The following is a 10,396-nucleotide window of genomic DNA, read 5'->3' as shown; positions in this document are numbered from 1 at the left end:
AACAGCAGCAGGAGACAAACACTGAAAGAGCATCACGACACACACAATGGCAAGCATCATACCAAAGAGCATCATAAACGAGATGAAAGGATGCTTCTCTAAAACTTAGTATATGCAAGCTCAGGTTAGGCAAGGCATCATAAAAAACGGGAAGATGGCAGGGCATCATAAAAAACGGGAAGACGGCAGGGCATCATAAAAAACGGGAAGACATAAGGCCTTCATAAAAAAACGGGAAGCCACAGAGCATCATTAGCGAGATGAATGGATGCTTCTCTAAAACTTAGTATTTTTTTCTGATGATCACAACAGACCAAAGACAGCAACACAAAGGACATCATGAAACAAGCAAGATAATCATCAATGAGACAAGCAAGGCAAAGCATCATCAAAGAGACAAGCATGACAATCATCAATATGACAAGCATGGCAAAGCATCATGAATGAGACGAGCAAGGCAAAGCATCATCAAGGAGACAAGCAAGAGCAGAACATCATAAATGAGACAAGCAAGGCAAAGCATCATGAATGAGACAAGCAAGGCAAAGCATCATGAATGAGACAAGCAAGGCAAAGCATCATGAATGAGACAAGCAAGGCAAAGCATCATGAATGAGACAAGCAAAGGCAAAGCATCATAAATGAGACATGCAAGGCAAAGCATCATAAATGAGACATGCAAGGCAAAGCATCATAAATGAGACAAGCAAGGCAAAGCATCATAAATGAGACAAGCAAGGCAAAGCATTATGAATGAGACAAGCAAGGCAAAGCATCATGAATGAGACAAGCAAGGCAAAGCATCATGAATGAGACAAGCAAGAACAGAACATCATTAATGAGATGAATGAATGCTTCTCTAAAACTTAGTTCTCAGAAGCTCATAGCACAGCACAGCAAAGATCATCATAAACAAGATAAGCAAGTTAGAGCATCATCAACCAGATGACAGGCTGCTTCTCTAAAACTTTGTTTTTGGAAGTTAATTTCAAACCCAAAAAGCCAAGAGAATCACAGGTGAGATGACAGGCTGCTTCTGTGCAACACAGTTTGTGGCAGATCAACTCAAACCAAAGTAAGGAAAGCAGGCAGTGTGAATGACTTGCGACCCTGAGATGACAAAATGCTTCCGTTACATAGTTTGACAGCCCAATCCTGCACCAGAAGAAAGGGAATGAGGAACACTAAATCCTCAATTGCCATCACAAGGGGGGTACTCACACGTCCTGTAGTAGTAGTAGTAGTAGTAGTAGGGATCACACCTATGGTCATGGTACTGGTAGTGGTAATAGTACAAGTAACACCTATAGAACCAGCAATCACACCTTCATAGTAGTCAAGATGAGTCCATAGTATTAAGCACTCTTTCACAGTAGTAGCACAGTAATAACAGCAGTCTGGTGAGTAGCACAAAGCACATGTACAGGGGAGGGTAATGTTTTTCTGAATTCATGATTCCAGGGGCTTGACTGGTAAGAGGATGAGTGTGTGGCCCATTTCACAAAGCATGTTCTTGATTACTTCTCACTTCACACTTTTGTCTGTCTTTTCCTTGTTTTCTGGACCTTACATCACTTCACTTCACCTGTGGGGGAGGAGAAAAGAATGATAAACAGGCTTAACAATAACAGATAATAATCATAATAATAATAATAATAATAATAACAATAATAATCTATATCTATTGCCAGACGTCATAATCCTGTAAGGGGTGGCTGTTTGTCTTTGAGTTATTTGTTTTACGGGAAGGGGCACTAACCCTGCACCAACCCACTTGTTGACACGTAGGGAGCACGTATGGTTTGGTTATATGGTTACCACCCAGCGTTGTAAATGGTTTCTTGGCTTACAGGAAACCATTTGGCTTGTCACTCAATGTAAAGCCACCTGTAAAGGAAAGAAAAGCAATAAGAAGTGACAGGAAAGATGGGAGAAATAGGAAGAGAGGAGGGCAGGCACAGAAAAAGAATGATAAAGGCTAAGGAAGAAGTAGGTAGCACTACATCAAATGAGTGGATGATGGTGAGACAGGAAGAGAGGAGGGCAGACAGAAAAAGAATGATAAAGGTGAAGAAGAAGGCAGCACTACATCAAGTGAGTGGATGATGGTGAGAAATAGGAAGAGAGGAGGGCAGACAGAAAAAGAATGATAAAGGTGAAGAAGTAGGCAGCACTACATCAAGTGAGTGGATGATGGTGAGAAATAGGAAGAGAGGAGGGCAGAAAGAAAAAGAATGATAAAGGCTAAGGAAGAAGTAGGCAGCACTGCATCAAGTGAGTGGATGATGGTGAGAAATAGGAAGAGAGGAGGGCAGACAGAAAAAGAATGATAAAGGCTAAGGAAGAAGTAGGCAGCACTGCATCAAGTGAGTGGATGATGGTCGCCACCACCTACCACCATAATAATAATAATAATAATAATAATAATAACAATAATTTGTGGTAGGTGGGGGCACTCACCATCCACTCACTCGATGTAGTGCTGCTCTCGGGTGTCTGCCCTTTCCTCTCCTCTCTCCATTCCTTCCTTCCTCTTCTGTCTTTCTTTACTTCATTCTTTCCTCGTCCTTCTGCCTACGAGTAGCAGCAGTAGTAGTGGTAGCAGTAGTAATAGTAGTAATAATAATAATATGTGGTAGGTGGGGACAGTCACCATCCACTCACTTGATGTAGTGCTATTTTGGGTGTCTGCCCTTTCCTCTCTTCCTTCCTTCCTCTTCAATCCTTCATTCTTTCCTCTTACTTCTGCCTGTGGGTGACTCTACACTGAGTAACAAGCCAATTGGTTTCCTGTACACCAGGAAACCATTTACTACGCTGGGTGGTAACCATATAACCAAATTATGGCGCCTGGTGGTTTATTAAGCCGGTGCAGGTTTATATCCAAGGGATGGTTGGGGTTTATTGCTCACATAATGCCACTCAGGGATGAGTGAGGCTGGTCATTCTCATCTCAAATGTCAGGACCAACTTGCCTAGCCCTGGGCTCCTACGCTCCTCATGGGGCGGCATAGGACTGGATAATGGATGGATGGATAATAATCATTTATTCATCATCATCCAATCCTACACTGCCCCATGAGCAGCACAGGAACCAGGGCTAAGCAACTTGGTGCTGACATTTAAGATGAGAGTGACCAGCCTCACTCATCCCTGAGTGGCATTACATGAGCAATAAACCCCAACCACTCCTTGGATATAAACCTGCACCGGCTCAATCCAATAACAATAATAATAATAATAATAACAATACCAGTAATGTAATAATAACAATAATAATCTCTATCTATCTATCTATAGCCCGACGCCCTAATCCCGCAAAGGGTGGCCGCAGACAAAACGCCTCCAAGTCACTCTGTCACCCACCACTTGACTCCCCTGCCCCCAACTCACCCCCCTCCTGCGTCCTATACCTCTCAACTCCATCCCTCCACCTCATCCTCGGTCTACCCCTTCCTCTCCCTCCCTCCACCTCACCTACATACACCCTCTTAGTCAGTCTTTCATTCATAATGATAATAATAATAATAATATTAATAACAATAATATTGATAATAACAACAATAATAATCATCTAATCTTATGTTGCCCCATGAGAAGCATAGGAGCCCAGGGCTAGGCAAGTTGGTCCTGACATTTAAGATGAGAGTGACCAGCCTCACTTATCCCTGAGAGGCATAACATGAGCAATAAACCCCAACCACCCCTTGGATATAAACCTTCACCGGCTCAATCGGATTGGAGTGCCGGAATTACCCACTAAACCACCAGGCGCAATAATTTGGATATATGGTTACCACCCAGCGTGGTTTCCTGATGTACAGAAAACCATTTGGCTTGTCACTCCGTGTGAATGAAGGAAAGAAAGACAGAAGAGGAAGAAAGGAAAGAAGGAAAGAAGAGAGGAAAGGGCAGTCACCCAACAGCAGCACTACATCGAGAGAGTGGATGGTGAGTGCCTCCACCAACCAATTTAATAATAATAATCATCATCATCATCATCCAGACCTCCTTTCCCACCCTAGGGCAGGGTGAGGAGTAGCAATGTCCAGACAGCCCAAATTTGCCCAATCCAATGGGCCACACTTCCATTCACTCATCATTCAAGCCCCCAGAATCCTGGCTCTATTGGATACGCCAAAAACATTCACCACGTTGTGTAGCGTCACATAAACATATCCGACAGAGTCAATCCAGACGCTGCCATGTTAAACAGGAGTGCCAAATCCCTGATCATGCACTTCTCCTCACAACATCCAGCCAGCCAGCTCAATCTCTTGTCAGTTCCCTAGCCTCACTGACTTCCATACCTCTCTTCCTCACACACTCATCCACCATATCTCTCCACCTTCTCCTTGGCCTACCTTGCCTCCTCCCTCCTTCAAATTTGCTCAGATATACCTTTTTCATCACTCTATTGTTATCCATTCTCTCCACATGACCATACCATCTCAATACACTCTCTTCGATTCTGGTGTCCACAGACTTCCTCACTCCACATCTTTCATGAATCACATTATTTCGTATCCTATCCACCCTCTGTACTCCACATACATTCCTCAGCAGTCCCATCTTCACTGCTCTTACTCTTGACTTTTCATTTTCATGCTACACCATAGTCTCACACCCATATGTTAAAGTTGGCACTAACACTCCTTCATGTAAGCCTTGTGCAGCTGCAACATTCAAGCCTCTGTTTCTTATCATGGCCTTCATTGCACCAGCTACTTTTCTTCCTTGTGTCACTCTACTTTCAACTTCTTTTGCACATTTTCCTCTCTTTTCTATCACTGTACCCAGGTATTTGAACTCTCTCACCAATTCCAGTCTCTCTCCATTCACTGTAACATCACACTGGGAATCACCTTCTCTCTCAATAACCATCACTTTACTCTTTTCTACATTTACTCTCAAGGCACGACACTCACAGACATCAGTAAAATTCTACACTAGCCTACCAAGTTCTTGTCCAGTATTTGCAATCAGTACTGCATCGTCAGCATACAACAAATTTGAGATATTCCATCCATCACCAATCATTACAAACGTCATCCCTCTCTCCATTACTCGTGTTTTTACTTCTCTCATCACCCCATCCATATATATATATTGAACAACCATGGGGACATCACACAACCTTGTTGCACGTCCACATCGATCATGAACCATTCACTTAGATGCCCATTACCCCTTACACATGCTTCACTACTATCATAAAAACTCTTGACAGCACCTAGCAGCTTACCATCTACACCATACATGCGCAAAACTTTCCATAATCTTTCCCCGTCCACTTTGTCGTATGCTTTTTCCAGATCCATGAATGCCATAAACACCTTATGGACTTTCTCACAAGCCTTCTCTGCTATCTGTCTCACTGCAAATATTTGGTCCACACATCCTCTGCCACTCCTAAAGCCACCCTGTTCATCACTCACTAGGACTTCAGATATCTCTCTTACTTTCTCTATAATAATTCTTCCATATACCTTCCCTACCACACTCAGTAAGCTTATGCCACGATAATTCTTGCACTCACTCCGCTCACCTTTGTTTTTGTACAGGGGTACAATCACAGCTTTTTTCCACTCTGCAGGAACAGTTTCACTCATCCATGCCTTCTTACATATCTCCAACAAGCACTTCATTCCACTCTCTCCATAACACTCAATCATCTCTGCTTACACTTCATCAACCTCAGATCCTTTCCCATTCTTCAGCTGCTTCACAGCACTCTTCACCTGTGTGAGAGTCATGTCTTCTGGCACTGCATTCCTTCTCTGCACACCCCCAAAACCAATCATGTTTACAGCCGCTCTGCTCTCTCTATTTCCATTCATCAGGCTTTCAAAATGTTCCATCTGGCCCTTACTTGATCCCCATGGGTTAATAATCTACCACCTACATCCTTCACACCATCACATTTCTTTCTTCTTTCACTTCTACATTTCCACACCTCTTTCCAGAATAACTTCCTATGTTTAGAGAAGTTTGCATTCATTTTTCTTCCTAGATCATCACTTGCCTCCTTGGTTTTCCTCTTCACTAGTCTCTTTACGTGCTTCTTGCTCTCAATACATTCAGTTCTTACTTCAACTGAACCCCTGTCCTGTAACCACTTTAGCCACTTCTTCCTCTTTTCCTCCACAGCTCTCTTAACCTCATCCCACCATGCCATACCTTTCTTCTTGGTTGTTACTCTTGCCACACCACACACCGCTTTAGCATTCCTAACTAAGCAATCGCTATATGCATTCCACAGGCTGTCCAGATCCATTACATTCCAATTCACTTATTCTAACTCCTCCTCTACTTTGGTCCTGTAATCATCTGCCATTTCTCTGATCCTCAACTTCTCAACTTTCAGTCTTTCTCCCTGACTGCTCCTCTCTCTCCTGATCCACTTCACTCCTCTCAGCTTGAATTTGCATACATGCATACCACAATCATATGATCTGACAGACCTCCTCCTCATCCTGTCATGGCCCTTGTATCAGCAACCATTCCCAGCATCGACCTCTCTATGAGCACGTAATCAATCAGGATTCTTTCATCACGATCCTCGTTCCCTCTATACCATGTATATTTATGTGCATAATATAATAATAATAATAATAATAATAATAATAATAACAACAATAATAATAATAAAACAAAAGTGATGATATCTAGGGTTGGTGGCGGTACTGTCAAAGAAGAGGGAGAGTGGCCATGTGCAATCTGCCACAAGGATGTGGGAAGTAATTCCATCCTGTTAAGTATTTGTGATAAGTGGGTGCATAAGAGATGTAGTGGTATTAGAGGTAGACTGCAAGATAATGCAGTGTTTGTGATAAGTGGGTGCATAAGAGATGTAGTGGTATTAGAGGTAGACTGCAAGATAATGCAGTGTTTGTGATAAGTGGGTGCATAAGAGATGTAGTGGTACTTGAGGTACTATCTATCTATCTATCTATTGCCAGACGCCATAATCCCGTAAAGGGTGGCCATTTGACTTTGAGTTATTTGTTTTACAGGGAGGGGCACTAACCCTCCACCAACCCACTGGCTGACACATAGGGAGCACATATGGTTTGGTTATATGGTTACCACCCAGCGTTGTAAATGGTTACTGCGAGATAATGCTGATTTTATGTGTGCAGCGTGCTGGGGTGAGCAGGTGGAGATTGTCAGGCGTTAAAGGACTGAACTTGCTGGTGAATCTCTTGAGTATGTAGAAGTGTTTTGTTATTTGGGAGACATGTTGTGTGCTGGTGATGGGGCTGGAGCAGCTCTGTGGCTAGGATGAGAAGTGGCTGGAAGAAGTTCAGGGAGCTGTTGCCTCTCCTGACACTGAGAGGACTCTCCATACATTCTAAGTGGTCTTTGTATGCAGCATGTGTTAGGAGTGTAATGCTGTATGGTAGTGAGAACTGGGCATTAAAGGAAGAGGATATTCGCAGGCTCAAACATACAGAAATGACAATGATTAGGTGAATGTGCAGTGTGTCCCTGCATGCAAGGCCTGGGTTTAAGATGGAAGAGTTGAGAGGTAGGATGGGACTGGAGCGTACTGGTGTTGTGATGAGAGGTTGACTGAGATGGTTTGGGCATGCGGAGAGGATGGGGGATGATAATTGGGTGCAGAAAGTGTGAAGCGTTAACACTGGGGATGGGGATGCGAGGGGCAGACCGAGAGAGATGTGGGACGAGGTCACTAAGTGTAACCTCAGGGTTAAGGGACTGAACAGGGAGACTGCTGTAGATCGTGCAGCATGGAAAGCTGCCATTAGGTGACCAAGGCCAACGCATGCAAGCATGTTGGAGCCTTCAAAATTGAAACGAATCATCATCATCTAATCCTATATCGCCCCATGAGGAGCATAGAAGCCCAGGGCTATGCAGGTTGGTCCTGACATTTAAGATGAGAATGACCAGCCTCACTCATCCCTGAGTGGCAGTACATGAGCAATAAACCCCAACCATCCCTTGGATATAAACCTGCACAGGCTCAATCCGATTGGAGCGCCGTAATTACCCACTAAACCACCAGGCGCCAAAATTTGGTTATATGGTTACCACCCAGCATAGTAAATGGTTTCCTGGTGTACAGGAAACCATTTGGCTTGTCACTCAGTGTAGAGTCACCCACAGGCAGAAGGATGAGAAAAGAATGAAGGAAAGAAAGACAGAAGAAGGAAGGAAGGAAAGAAGGAAGGAAGAGAGGAAAGGGCAGACACAGAAAAGCAGCACTACATCGAGTGAGTGGATGGTGAGTGCTCCCACCAACCACTTTAATAATAATAATGATAATAATGACACTAATAATAATAATAATAATGGGTACATGCAAACCAATTACAGTACATCACTACATATAACCAACACTACAAATATGGCAAAAGTAGCCAATTACCATCATAAATACTACACAGACTATAACAAGCAATTTATTCATTTATCTACTCACTTTATCTCACTGTATCTATTTATCTTGGGCCACTTGCTTAATGCTACTAGGCAGGTGGCCTCCATGACACTTCCTTTGCATCAACCCTTCCCTCTGCTGTCACGCTGCCCATCCTCCAACCACTTTCTCTGTGTCAGCCTTTCCTGCACCATCAGGCTGCCCAACCTCCATCCATCTTCACACATATACCTCTCCACCCCACCTCTCTTCCACACCTCTCTCCCAGCTGTGTTCTGAAATAGCAATAAAAATTAGTACTGGAAAACAAATCAAATAACTCCTCATTGATATCCTTTGTATATTACATCTAAAATTATTACTCATATATATTTAACAACTGGCTGCAGGAAGTGAAAAGTGTTGATGCTGGGGGTTGGGCTGCAAGAGGCAGACCAAAAAAGACCTGGGACGAGGTCATTGAGTGTGACCTCAGGGATACGGGACTGAACAGGGAGGCTGCCAAGGATGGCGCAGCATGGAGAGCCGCCATTAGGTGACCAAGGCCGATGCATGCAAGAATGTTAGAGCCTTTATAAACAAAATGAAACTATCTTGGATCAGGGAGACATCCAAAGGTTTTCACTTTATGGCTGGTGCTGGCAAACAACTGATTTAACTCAGGAGGGTACAGTGTATTCAGCTCAGAAGGGTACAGTGTGTTGTGTAAGCTACCTATCTATCTATTGCCACACACCTTAATCACATAAGGGGTTGCCACAAACAAACTGCCTCCATGTCACCCTGTTCCCCGCCATTTCACTGCCCTGCTCCCAGCTTACATCCCCCTCTCTCATGTACCTCTCCACTCCCTTGGCCTCCCCCTCCCTCTCCACCCTCCACCTCACTCACATACACTGTTCTCGTCAGTCTCTTGCTCTCCATCCTCTCCACATGGCCAAACCACCTCAGTGTGTTTCTCCTAACGCTTCCTATCACATCTGCATCCACACCACAACGCTCCTCCACCTCCTCATTTGTCAGTCTGTCTCTCCATGTGACTCCACAGGCTCCTCTCAAATTAACTTATTTTCACTGCTCTCTCTTGTGTCCCTCCAACAAGGTCCAAGCTTCACTTCCATATGTTAGAGTTGGTATCACAATACTGTCATGTAGTAACTTTTTCACTTCCATGCTCACTTCCCTGTTTCTTATCACTGCTTTCAAAGAACCAGCAACCTTTCTTCCCTGCTGTACCCTTTCAAGCACTTCATCCTCCAAACCTCCATCCTTACTCATCACACTACCCATTTACTTAAACGTACTCACATTTTTCCAATTCCTCACCATCCACCCTCGCTGTACATTCACTGACTTCACCTCTCTCAAAGACCATCACTTTACTCTTCCCTACATTCACCTTTAGATTCCGTTTCTTACACACTCTCCCAAACTCATCCACCAAGCCTTGCAGCTCCCCTTCGTCTTCACTTACCAACACAGTATCATCTGCAAACAACAGTACAGGGAGTTTCCAAAAACTGCCCTCTCTCATTAGGGCCACTCCAACATCCACTACCCTACCTTGTATCTCTTTTACTACCCCATCCATGTACAGATTGAACAACCATGGAGACATGACACATCCCTGTTTCAACCCAACCTTCAAAGAGAAAAATTCACTCTGTTCACCATCCACACGCACTGCAGCCTTAGCACCATCAAACATACTCTTCACAGCATTCAACAACTTCCCATCTACTCCATATATTCTTAACACTTTCCACAATCCTTGTCTATCCACCCTGTCATATGCTTTCTCCAAATCCATGAAAGCCGCATACATCTTCTTTCCCTTCTCTAGAAACTTTTCCACTAAAGATCTAAGAATGAATATCTGATCTACACAACCTCTTCCTTTCCTAAAGCCTCCCTGTTCTTCTCCAACTAATTTCTCTGTTCTTTCTCTAACTCTGTCACTAAGTATCCTACCATACACTTTTCCTATTA

This window comes from Coenobita brevimanus, chromosome 25 (genome assembly GCF_032717465.1).
Source record: "Coenobita brevimanus isolate Jiangsu-jjx chromosome 25, ASM3271746v2, whole genome shotgun sequence".
Classification (NCBI taxonomy): domain Eukaryota; kingdom Metazoa; phylum Arthropoda; class Malacostraca; order Decapoda; family Coenobitidae; genus Coenobita; species Coenobita brevimanus.
The sequence above is the reverse complement of the archived record's forward strand: the minus strand, read 5'-3'. Positions refer to the sequence as shown.